The sequence below is a fragment of the Peromyscus leucopus genome, chromosome 15, assembly GCF_004664715.2.
Source record: "Peromyscus leucopus breed LL Stock chromosome 15, UCI_PerLeu_2.1, whole genome shotgun sequence".
NCBI classification, from domain to species: Eukaryota; Metazoa; Chordata; class Mammalia; order Rodentia; family Cricetidae; genus Peromyscus; species Peromyscus leucopus.
In genome coordinates, this window is record NC_051076.1 from 52,216,796 (window position 1) to 52,229,990 (window position 13,195).

General features: G+C 46.0%; 1 long non-coding RNA gene across 1 annotated transcript; it reads left to right on the top strand.

Annotated features, from left to right (window-relative positions):
• Positions 1-2,100: 2,100 nt before the first annotated feature.
• Positions 2,101-4,327, top strand: LOC119089118. Its single transcript, XR_005092948.1, has 3 exons — positions 2,101-2,231; positions 2,429-2,625; positions 4,121-4,327. It is a non-coding gene; the product is annotated as an uncharacterized LOC119089118 (long non-coding RNA).
• Positions 4,328-13,195: the final 8,868 nt, after the last annotated feature.

Genomic DNA, 13,195 nt, shown 5'->3' on the forward strand with positions numbered 1-13,195 from the left:
CACTTTCCTCTTCTTTTATAATGTGTTCTGCAACTCCTGAAAAGTCAACAGTCTCGGCTCTTCTCTAGAGAGAAACCCGAGAGCCCGGGTGCCTGGGTCAGGGTGACTCAGGCAGAGTCAATATTGGAGCTGAACCTTGGGCCCCAGAGTCCAGCTCCTAAGGCCTTCTGGCTCTGGCAGCTTGGGCTGATTCCACAGGGCTTCTCTCCTACAGGGCTGTGATTCTTGGAGGTCCTGGGGACCGAATGTCAGTTTGTGATGCTTTTCCTTTCAAAATAGCAGTCAGAAATAAACAGCCTGCAAGCTGGCAGTTAGGAATATCTGACTTTAAAGGTCTAGTTCTCCATCTGTCCCTTTTGCAAATGCATAGCAAAATTGTGTTGGTACAACCGAACAATTTCTATAATTAATGTAACTTGGTTAATGATTTTTTTTTAGAGCCTTCAGTTCAGACTTGTGAAATTCAAATCAAAGAGGAGAGTCTAAAGCATTGGCTTTTTTGTGTGTTTGTCCAAGTTAGTGTTATCTTGGACACCTGAGCCCCTGACAGCCACAGGCTGGCCTGCTGGTGCTGACCTCATAAAGCCAACAGTTAGGACTGTGTATATAAGGATTTAAGAGATTATTTTACCAGAATAAAGTTACTGTGTAGTCATTAGCATGAATGGTGTGTCTTTCCATTAACAAATTGAAGAGCTTATAAGCACCTAAAATTAAATGGAAGCTTACAAAAAAAAAAATAAGTAAATCAAAACAATCAGGTTACTGACAAAATTGAGTATCTTTAGTTAACAAAACAAAACAAAAAAACAACCTGCTGAGATTTCTGAGAACGTCTTTGATATAGTCTTTAAACACATTTACAGCCAGGGATGTGGTGCACACCTTTTTATCTCTGTGAATTAGAGGCCAGCCTGGTCTACATACCGAGTTCCAGGACAGTCAGAATAACACAGTGAAACACTGTCTCAACAACAAAACAACCAATCAAACAAAAAACCCACATTCGTATTTTTTTTCATTATCCAATATTTTCTTATTCTAACTTTTTTTTTTTTTTTAATTAAAACTAAAGATCCAGGTTAGGCAGGCGCATACCTGTAAACCTAGTGTTCAGGAGATAGGAGGATCAAGGGTTCGAGGCTACCCTTAGCTATATAGCAAGTTTCAGGACAGCCTGGGCTACATGAGCCCTTGTTTCAAAATAAACAAACAAATAAAATGTAAAAAGAGCTAAACAACTCACACAGGGCCATGAAGATGGCCCGAAGCAAAGACAAGTCGAAGCTAATGCGTGGCAGATAAAAACTTGATACTGTATTCTTTTCCAGGGCTGCCTTCATGCCTTATTTTATTCCCCTATGAAATTAAACTTGTTGCTAGCTGGGCAACCACGATTGACATACTCTGGAAAGGCTAAAACTGGAGCATCACTGAGAGTTTAAGGCTAGCCTGGGCTACATACCTAGCCTCAACCTCAAAACAGCAACAAAAAAGAGTAATAGTTTAGACATCAACTAATGTGGTATCATGGAAATATGACAAAAAGCTATCTCTATAATCAGATCCATTTATTTATTTATTTATTTACTTATTTATTATATGTTTTGAGACAAGGTCTTTCTACATAGCTCTGGCGGTCCTGGAACTCACTGGCTGGCCTTGAACTTCTGATCTGTCATCCTGCTTCCACTTCCAGAGTACTGTGATTATTGGCAAGTGTCACTGTGCTTGATTGACTGTCTTTGCAGTAATGGGGATCGAACCCAGGATTTCAAACAAGCTACAAAGGCATGCTACCTACTCAATCCCAGTAGGTACTTTCTTATCTATCTATTCATTTTTAGACAGCATCTCATGCACCCCAAACCGGCCTCAAACTCAATATGTGGCCAAGGATGACCTTGAACTTTTGAGTACGGGAGTTACAAGCACCATCAAACCTCACTAGAGGAGCAGAGATCTTCCCACCTGAGCCTTAGGCCCTAAAGGCTTTTTCTTGAAGAAATAAACAAACAAAATTGAGTCGGTGCCCAAAGGCAAGCTATAAAAATGTTTTATTTTTTTTTTATAAATTGATTTACAGGTTTTAACCTTCAATGTATTCGCTAATTAAAACACTGTGAATCTTTCCCTAGTACTAAGATATTCGTAAACTGAGAAAGCAGCAAAACACAGTCAGCCGCAACAGACAGAAGCCCATCTTCATCCCATCCACGACTCATGCCAAGGTCGGTATCACGTAATTCTTGAAATTTTCACTATGAATGAATGGCCGTTTTGTAAGGATTATCTATTCAGGCAGAAAGAATGGGGGGGGGAGGGGACGAACACAAGAAACAATTCCCTATTCAGCTGGCACTGAGTAAGCTCCCAAGTATGAGATTCTTTGTCTTTATTTTGTTTTTGTTTTTCTTACCTACCTCAGGCCCGGAATCCATGCAAAGAAATCCATCTTACGAGATTTTTCTAGGGTCCTGGTGTGGATGGTGGGGACACGGACTGACGCCAGCCCTGGCTTTATTGTACAGGCTGGCCCACTGAAACCCAGAGCTGTCTGTCTGCATTTCAACACCTTCTTTTTGTTTTCCATCCTTCAAAAGGCTCAACCAGTTCAAACAGCAGGTATGACAGCTGGATCAATCTAATGACCCTGGAATACTCCGGAGAGAAATTGGCAAACAGTGTGGCTATTTTTGCTAAAACACGACCAACCTCTCACTTCATCCGCCAAACCTCACCAAACTCAAGCGGGGTCATCTTGTTAAAAACTTACTTCAGGTTGTTCTTCCTTCCCTCTGTGCTTCAGATAGTGTAGAGTGAGGAGGGTGAGGGCAGATCTCTCTCCTGGATAAGTACCTTTAGAGTGTTCAGATGTTCACAGGAGTCCACAGGTCTCCTGGCACCTGATTCTGAGCAGAGCGACGGCCGTCATTTCTGCTGATCAAGTTCGCACATGAGCTGCTCACCAATCAAGAGTGAGGTGTGTCGAAGAATGGAGAGACCTGGGGGGGGGGGGGTAAAGGTCCAGTTCCCCAGCCACCTTTGGGCTAGTAGGGAAGTCCTGTCTTACCCACTCTATGACTGTGCAGTCAGACTCCAGGACATACCCCAGAAGGTGGCTTTCTAAGTGACTGAAATTCCAAGAGGCACCGGCAGATAAAAGTCTGCGTAGCTAATCCTCCGGTTCACGTAGAAGGTCAGCGTTTGGAAGAACAGTCTGTGATGACAAGGCCGTAGAGACGGACGAGATTCCAGGGGCTGCAACTTTGTCCTCAAGTTCTTAGGTACACAGCTGTGCTGGGCCAGGCCTGGGAACAGAGACAGCCCCTAGGGCTCCCAATCCTAAGTTCTTGGGTCTTGGTTACTAGACTTGCTCACAGGCTCTGTGGTGAGAACGTATCACAGGGAATTCTAAGCCTTAGTGTCCCAGTTAGGGTTACTGCTGCTGTGATGAAATACCATGACCAAAAACAGCTTGTGGAGGGAAGGGATTATTTGGCTCACACTTCCACATTGTAGTCCATCACTGAAGGAAGCCAGGACAGGAACTCAAGCAGGGCAGGAACCTGGAGGCAGGAGCTGATGCAGAGGTCAGGGAGGGGTGCTGTTTACTGGCTTGCTCCCCATGGCTTGCTCAGCCTGATTTCTTATAGAAACCAGGACCACCAGCCCAGGGATGGCATCACCCACAGTGGGCTGGGCCCTCCTCCATCAATCACTCATTAAGAAAATGCTCTACAGGCTTGCTTGCCTACAGCCTGATCTTATAGAGGCATTCTCTCGATTGAGGTTCCCTCCTCTCTGATGACGCTAGCCCATGTCAAGTTGGTATAAAATTAGCCAGCACACTTGGCAAGTCAGCCTATAATGAAGATGTAATCAAAGATCTCCCTGGTCATCACCAATGCATGGCTCTGACCGCTGAATTGTCTCTCCTTCCGATTTGTGCAAGGAACAACTTGGAACGTTCTAGACATGTTAGAGACACCAGGCTGTAGATCTGTTTTTCCAATGGACTTCTGCTTCCTCTCACTTTCCTACGTTTAGACCCATGGTGGTCTGTTGCTGTGGTACCCTGTGCCAATTCCTTGAAATCCCTACTTTGTGTTTTCCACAGCTCCGTCTAGACAGCAACCCCAGCGCTGGAGCGGCCCAGCCACCTCTTCTCTCCTCCTTGCTGACTATCGGTCAGGCTCTGCTGAACACGGTGAAAAGGCTCTTGGTCACCTGTTCACGACACCAACAACCGTGTTGTGGTTCTCTTTAATCCTCCCACCACACCCCCACCCCCACCCCGAAACAGGGTTTCTCTGTGTAACAGCTCTGGCTATCCTGGAACTTGCTTTATAGACCAGGCTGGCCTCGAACTCACAGAAATCCTCCTACCTCTGCCTCCTAAGTGCTGGGATTAAAGGTGTGCACCACCACTGCCCACTGTTGGTTGTTTTTTTTTTTCCTTTTATTTTATTTTACAATACCATTCAGTTCTACATATCAACCCACTGTTTTTGTTTTAACTCTTTGCAGTGGCAATTTCAAAGCTTCTCCCCCACTGCCAAATTTCTAAGACACCCGTTTCTCCTTTAGCTCCTGATGTTTAGGGCTCTAGACCTCTTCCATCACCCAGCAACCTTCCCTCCAGGCCTCTCCTCTGAGGTCACCTCTTCCTTCTGGGTTCTGCCCCTCCTTCACTGTCACCCACACAACACGTTATCACCTTCCTATCACACAGCATACTAATTTCATGAGAAAGTCTCCTGGTTCTGCCTTCAAAATATATCCCAAACCTAGCGATTTCCCCTTAGCACAAGAGGTACATACAGTCACCTCCAGATGCTGATCTCTGCTGTGAACAGCACCCTCCCAGGCTACCCTTGGCACTGACCTTCTGTGATCCAGCAAGCTTCTCCTCTGCTCAAAAGCCTCACATGGCTTTCCACTTACTCAGAGGAGAAGCTGGGTCTCTCTAAGTCCCCCAGACCCCTGCAGCACTGTCTGAGGAGAACTTTCTGTCATGGTGGAAAATGCCCTGCGTCCATCTCCCCATCCAGCAGCGGAGTGCCGGAAGCGTGCTGAGTGACTAAGGAAGGGAATGTTTTCCCTTGTGTGTGGAGACAGTCTCCTGAATCCCAGGCAAGCCTCCAATTCTGTCTGTAGCCAAAGATGACCTGGAATTCCCCCCACCACCCCCTCTTTCGCGTTGTTTTGTATTTAGACACGGTCTCACTCCATATCCCTGGCTGGCTTCAAGCTCCCAGAAATCTGCCGCCCTCTGTGACCTGGGGCTTCTCATCGTCCCCAGCGCTGCGATCACAGGTATTTAAGAGGTCCTAAGGGTCAAATCCAGGGCCTTGGTTACGCTGTTCGAGTCCTCCACCAACTGAGCAACACACCCAGCCCCGATTCTTTGCCTGCCAGCTGACTGACATTCAACCACCGGGTTCCAGGTTGCCAGACTACCATGCACAGCTCTGCATGGTTAACTCCCATCTACCCTGCATGCTTTTGCCTAAGCCTTCATTACACTGTACAAACTACAGAAGAGCATGACATGCTTTTCTCCACTGCTTCCCGAAATCTTATCAAAACTCAAAGCCGGGGCTGGGGATGTGCCAGAGCGCTTGCCTAGCACGCACGCGGTCCTAAGCTCGTTCCCAACAGAGCTGGATGCATTCGTGAATGAGTAGCAAGGATATTTCTCATCCTTATCTTCAAGGTGTTCCGTCACCTGGAGACTCCCCCCACCTCTGACTTCGGGCCGTACCCCACGTACCCCACTCTCTTCCATGTTCACTCCCATTTAGCCCTACTCAGTGGAGCACATCATTCTTTCTGTTGCCTTGGGCCTTTGCTCAGGCTGTTCTCTCTCTTCGGAACACTCTCTGCCCATTGTTGATATGGACTGATCAGGGCTCGCTTACTTCCTGCAGGCTGACCCAGCCCTACCCAGAATGAAAACTGTCAAAACCAGCACCCTCATTCCATCCACCTACTCTGCCTATTCTTTTCGGCACTTATCTCCCTCTGATACATTGTATCTTTGTCTGCCTATCGTCTGTCTGCAGGACAAGGGTAGAGTTTACAAAAATATTAATACCCAAGGTACAGCACAGAACGGGCATTCAAGAACAATAAGCATGATGAAATTAACAAGTGTAAGGACGGCTTCCTGGTGTAATGACTTCCGACAAGTCTCCAGTTGGGCCTGGGACCCAGCCTGTGTCTGCAGCTGCTCCCTGGGAAGAGGGAGAGAGTTCCCTAAAGACAGTGCCCTCCCTTGCACAAGGGCAGCCCTACCTCAGCTCTATGACTTCCTGTCAGCACGGCTGCATCCTTCCCACTAGCGTAAACAGACAGGTGAAATCAATTACTCAAGTTTAACTGGTGTGCCCTTCACCTGGCCTCTCATGGCGAGGTCTGCCCAGCCAGTAGGAAACTTCTCTAAGGGCAGCGGCGACAAAGATAGGCCCTAAGTGACCACACAGCTTCACCATTCATCTTTTCTTCTTCATCTAAGTGTCCCAGGCCCTTCTTAACGACGTTGCCACTAGATTTTCAAAATGACACGCTCAATACTGCCAGGCTGATATTTGGGGATGATGTCTCTGCGAGGGCGATTATCTAGTCTAAAATTTTTACAGTCAGCAAATAAAGTGTGCTCAGTAAGCTTAAAGGCAGGTCAACAGAAAGAATTCACTTCCTCCTAACCTGCTAGACGAAGTAAAGGCTACTTTCCCCTCTCCTATACTTTACATGTTAATGAGGAGCAGTCAGTTCAAGCCACCGGGAGTAAAAATAATTTGTCCCTAGTTCTAATTACGTACACCATGAAAATGTCTGTTGCAAATGTCAAAACATACACATCTGTTTGTTTTCAATCCTGTTGTTTTCCGTTGCCAACTCACAGAATCACCCATGAGGGGAGAAATTACATCTTGGGCTACAAAAACAAACAAGCAAACAATGTGCAATCGTAGCCACCGGACAGAAAAGGAGAGCCCTGAGGACCCCTGTTTCTTCAACTACAGGTGACAGGTGAAGCAATTGCTGCCCAGTACACATGGTGTGACATGTTAGGCAAAGATCGGGGACCCCTGAGTCCCCTGCAGACAGTGTAGCCTCACCCACACCCAGTGATTGTCCTTCAATAGTGAGCTCTGTGTGTGTGTGTGTGTGTGTGTGTGTGTGAGAGAGAGAGAGAGAGACTGACAGACAAACAGAAACAGAATGAATCTCCATAGAAGACCCACGTATGTCTCTCATGACACCATTCACTTATGAATTGCAAATTACATTTCAAAATTACTCCTCTCAAAATACCCAGACACCTGACCACAGACTGCCAGCCTAATGCTAAAATAGGCACCTTGATCAGCTCACCCTGTGACTTTAACTACGCAGCTGCATCTGACCATGTAATAGATATCTTTGCCAAAAGAAATATGAACAACTCTGGGAACTGATTACACACTTGGGATTGGTCCAAACTTTGCTGGAGTGATGGCTCTGTTTTCTGGAGTGTCTCAGGGCCAGGACACTTTTCTCAACGAGCTGGCTCTATATAATAGGAGAAAATAAGAGAAAATCAGATGTGCGCAGAACATCTCCATGCCTAATATGGGAATAGCAACTAACCGTCAAAACGTTAGCATTGGCTCACAGCTAATGACTCACCTTTAAAGCTGTACAAAAGAGAATGAGGCCAAACCATTTGCAAAACAATTTGTAATGTGTATCAGGAGTCCTAAAGATGTCTACTCCCTTTGACCTTACTGAAACCCAAAATATGATGCAAATGAAAAGATGCTTGATATAAAAATCTGAGCCAATCTGCAGTAATAAGAAAAATGGAAATTATGGTGATCTTCCTAGTGAAATATTACACAGTCATTACAAATTAATTAGGAAACTGTCACCATATAGAAAAACACCAAGGTCAATGTTAGATGCAGACTACAAATTATATGGTCATGTGCATTATACAACTGCGGTCATGTTCACACCAATCTGTATGGAACCGCAGGACTGTGAGTGCTGCCTATTCTTCTATGGCTTTTTTAAATGTCAATCTACCATTTTAATATTTTTTAAAAGAAGAAGGAACTAGGATGGTAGTAATCCCAAAGCTAGGCACACAGTAATCATAGTGCTTGGAAGGCCGCGGCTGGAGAGTCTGGGTTACATATAAACACCGTGTCTCAGAAACAAACCAGAGAGGCAGAGTGAGACAGAGAGAGCAAGAGAGGTTTATATACAATGCTTCATATCCCCCTCCATTTAAAGTGTTTAACAAATGAGCAAGGGGACCTTATCTGAGCTTTGCCAGCCAGCAGAATAAGCAGTCAGCTTCTCTTCTACCATCTTGATTTCCCAGCATGCAGTGGACAGGTAGGAGCTTTGGCTCTTTCTCCAAAAGCCCCCAGCTCAGTCCCTCACTGAGGAAACCAGCCTTAGGAATCTGGGCCTAAGCATCTGTTATTTCCAAGGAAGACCTACTTAAAAAACAAACACAAAAAAACTAGGGCACACTGCACTTCCTGCACCTACTCCTGTTCCCCTGGACAGCACACAAGTTCCCTAGGCTAGATTTTGGACCCTCTACTAAAATCACATGAGCGTGAGATCTTTGTTTTGACGTTTGCTTCTCAAAAAAGATTTGCACACTTGCGTGTGCGTGCGTGTGTACACACACACACACACACACACACACACACACACACTGTAGACCCTGGGTCCGGCACTGCACTCTCCACAGGAGGATGAAGAGGAAGAGATAGCAGTTGCTGGATTTGAGCTTAGCTTTCGGTTCTGCCCCCACAGACACTGGGTCTTTGTGTGTTTACATCAAATAAGCATACACAGAGGGAAGAATGAATGTCTACTACAGATTTGCTTCACTGTCCGGGACCAAAACGTTGACATGAGCTGAGAGGTGGGCCAAGGAGATGGCCCAGCAGCTACGGTGCTTGCTATATGAGTGGAAACCCGGAGTCTGACGGCAGGAAAAGAGACTGAGTCCCACAAAGTTGTCCTCTGACTCCCCTCTGCATGTCCCCGTGTGCACAAGGTACTCATGGAACTTTCACATGCATGTCACAGTCTGTGCACAGGTGCTCACACACAAACACACAATAACAATAAATAATTAAAAAAAAAAAAGAATTCAGGTGTGTAAGCCAGCACAGCCATGGATGAGTTAATTCCTAGCCACCTCTTTGATCACTCCCACATGTCAGTAAATAACAAGAAATGAAAAAGAAGAAGCTCTACTATTGTCATTATCAATATATATGAATTATACTGCTTCAGATTAATGTTTGTCAATAATTATTTGAAGAGGAAAAAAAATTAATTTTACAAGATTAAAAAAAAAATACCTATCAAGCTTTTTCCAAGCCACCATACCCATGTTGCGTAAAAATTGTGGAGACCTTGGGTCAAGGAGACAGTCACGTTGGCGTTCAGCAGAAAATGTGCTGCTCTGCACGAAAATGGCCACTTAAGCAAGAATGTGGAAATGATTTATCTCCCCGTGGTAGAGTCGGGTCCTCACTCCCGCTCCGTCACAACTGCTCATCAGTCAGGAGTCAGACTCCCAAACAAAGCGAGGCAGTCAAGTGGCCAGAGAGCTGGGGACCTAACATACTAAAATTACCTTAATAAAAGTTAAATTACCCACATCCCAAAGAATAAAAAGCCACCGACAACAATAATGTTTAAATTAAGAACAGCAGGACATAAAGCAGATCTATGTCCGTCGCCTAAACGGTGTCTTCCGGAACTGGTGGCAGACGCCATATTAGAAGTGGGTTAGGACTGAGGCTGGAGGGAAGAGAGAGGAGCTCTGGGCCTGAGCTGAGGCTGCTGTTGATCTTGTCCTTGGTAGTATTCCAAGCCCAGAAAGGTACTATGAATGAATGAATGAATGAATGAATGAATGAATGACACACAAATAAAGTAACAGCATTCATCAAAATGACAGCGCAGTTCTCGGGTGAAATTAAAAAGCCATGCCAGCTTACCCTAAATCGGAGAAGTGGGTATGTTTACCACATATTTACCACGTATTGCATTTAGATAATGGATATCAAAGTCTAGCTAAGGGCTCCACATTTAGGATGTAACTAAGATATGACTATAGCCCTTTGGGCTCATCCTAAAAGATCACGTCTGAAGAGTCAATCATGTTAGAGTTTCAGAAATTTCTTCTTTAAACTAACTCCTAAGTTTTGAATGCACACACACACACCATTCTAAATTAATCTCTATCTCCTGGTTGGCTGTTCCAATTATGTGTACCAACCGAGCGCAGCAGAGGCTGCTGCTAGGGGGAGTAGGAAGTGAGACACAGGCCAAGAGGTACTCCCTCCCCACAGAGCAGGAACCCGGAGTCTACCCCCCCACCCCCACCCCCACCCCGAGCTTTGGATCCTTCCCTGACCTTCCTTTGTAGCACTTATCACTATCAGGTCATCCTGTCTGTTCCCTTCTGTCTGGCTACTCTCACCAGAAGGTCCTTTCCAGGAGGGCAAAGACCTAGACTGCCCCTGTTTCCTCTCTAACCCCAACACCTGATACAGGGCCTGATGCTACCTAGAAGAAATTCAGAATTTTGAAAATGAATGAATGAAGCTGGGTGGTGGTGGTGGTGGTGGCGGCGGCGGGGGCGGTGGCGGCGGCGGCGGCGGCGCAGCACTTGGGAGGCAGAGGCAGGCGGATCTCTGTGAGTTTGAGGCCAGCCTGGTCTACAGAGTGAGTTCCAGGACAGTCAGGGCTACACAGAGAAACCCTATCTTGAAAAACCAAACACAAAAAGAAAGAAAGAAAATGGACGAATGAATGATTGAATGAACAGTCAGGCCAAGGAAAGTGTTCATAATAAGGTAGTGCTGACTTCGGGAAGGTGAAACCATCGCCAACCGCCACTCTGTTCCATGTGGTCCAGGATGGGGCGTTTTGTTGTCTTGAGTCTGGATTTCATTCTGTAGTCCAGCCCAGCCTAGAACTATGCAGCCCAGGCAAACGTCAAATTTACAGCTATTCTCCTGCCTCATTCTCTCTATCTGCTGGGAGTACAGCTGTGAGCCACCTTAGTTGGCTCTGGATTATTTATTTGTCTTTACTTTGTTGTTGGTTGAGGTGCTGAGGTAGGCAGTCAACCTCTGCCTGGGCTCCAGCCCCTCAGAATTGTGTTTTTAAATAAGATTTGCTGAAAGGCTTTCTAAGTAATTGACATATTAATCATGGATGAGTGATCCAAGATCTCCCATTCCACAGTTAAGTCCCTGACAGTTCAAAGAGCAAACTCCTGTCAAATTTAAGGAAAGACCTCTTTTTCTTAAAATAGATATTTAAGATTACGATGCTAAGTACTCAGTAATGGTGATGTATGCCTATAGCAGCACTCAAAAAAGTTGAGGCAGGAGGATTACTGCAAATTTCAGGCTGGCCTGAGCTACAGTATGAGACTCTGTTGAAAGAAAGAAAGAGAAAGAAAGGAAGGAAGGAAGGAAGGAAGGAAGGAAGGAAGGAAGGAAGGAAGAAGAAGGAAGGAGAGAGAGAGAGAGAGAGAGAGAGAGAGAGAGAAGCCCCCACTCCAACCCCAAACAATGAAAACCAACAACAAAAATGAACATGTGAGCAGCAGCAGGTTTCTCCCCCAGCCCCATCTGAAAGGCACTGCGGTGTCCCGGAGATTCCTGTAGGGGTCTCAAGTGTCTCCGCAGACTCCTTTGAAGTCTTACAGTAGAAATGCAGTCGAGGCTATTATACTTTTATTTTGCCTTAACCTAGCCGCTATAAAAGATTTTGGTTATTCGTTTTTATGATTAGAGCTGGATTCTCGGGAAAGAGTTCACTTTGCATGGCCTTCCTCTTCGCAGCGCCTGCGGCCAGCTCTCCCTGGACCTCTCTGCTGTGACTGGTTCAGTCCAGGTTTAACGATCACAGTGCTCTGCATGACCTGAATTACCGCAGGACTTTGCCACCCAGGCGGGTTCTCTAGCTCTGCTGCATCTACAGAATCTACTTTGGCTCATCTTATAGGTGAAAGATGGTGCTGAGTGCTGCTAAAATGGTCCGGCAAATGATGGTGAACGCAGCCGAGCCTGACGACCTGAGTTCAATCCTCAGCATGCCCTTTGTAGAAGAGAGTCAGAGCCTGCAAACTGTCTTCTCATCTCCACACGTGCTCTCTGTGCCTTCTCTCCCCCCCCTCTCTCTCCTCCTTTCTCTCTGTCTGTCTCTCTGTCTCTGTCTGTCTGTCTCTCTCCCCCTTTCTCTCTGTCTGTCTCTCTGTCTCTGTCTGTCTGTCTCTCTCCCTCTTTCTGTCTGTCTGTCTGTCTCTCTCTCCCCCTCCCTCTCTCTCACTAAATAAATAAGTTAAGAGCAGGGTGTGGTGGCACATGTCTTTAATTCCAGCACTTGGAAGACAAAGGCAGGCGGATCTCTGAATTTGAGGCTAGCCTGGTCTCTAGACTGAGTTCCAGGACAGCCAGGGCTACACAGGGAAGCCCTGTCTTGACCCCCTTTCCCCCCGCCCCCAGAAAAAAAAAGGGAGGGAAGAAAGAATGGAAACGGATCTAAAGTCACCTGCTGTCAACTCTGGGAGCAGAGCATCACCCATTTTGTTCACCAGGACCTCAGACAATCGGGCAGCCCATGGGTACCATTTGCTGAGGGAATCGGACGAGTGCTGAGAAGACTCCTGAGCAGAATCGATTCCTTTCCACTCAGGGAATCTCAGTTTATGTGTGTGTGTGTTTAACAAGTCTCTTGGTCAGAATCCAATTCACAGACAGAGATGACCGAGGAGCAGGCCCTTTGAGGGAAAGTGATGACCAAGGAGCAGAGTACCAGCCCTTTGAGGGAAAGTGCATTTCTTCCTAGGCCTGTCTCTACCACATTTAAAATGTCTGTCCTCGGCAGAACATGGTACTGTGCGATCCCAGCATTGAGGGGGCAGAGGCAGGTGGATTTCTGTGAGTGTGAGGCCAGCATGGTCTACATGGTGAGTTCCAGGACAGCCAAAGAGATCATGTCTCATTTAAAAAAAAAAAAAAAAAAAAAAAAAAAGGTCTGTCTGTCCCTCCCCAGCATACACAATCACCTCAATACACATCTGTCCTGTTTGCTGATGTTTTGTACTTTTTATTTTTCTTTCTTTTGTTTTTTAGAGACAGGGTTTCTCTGT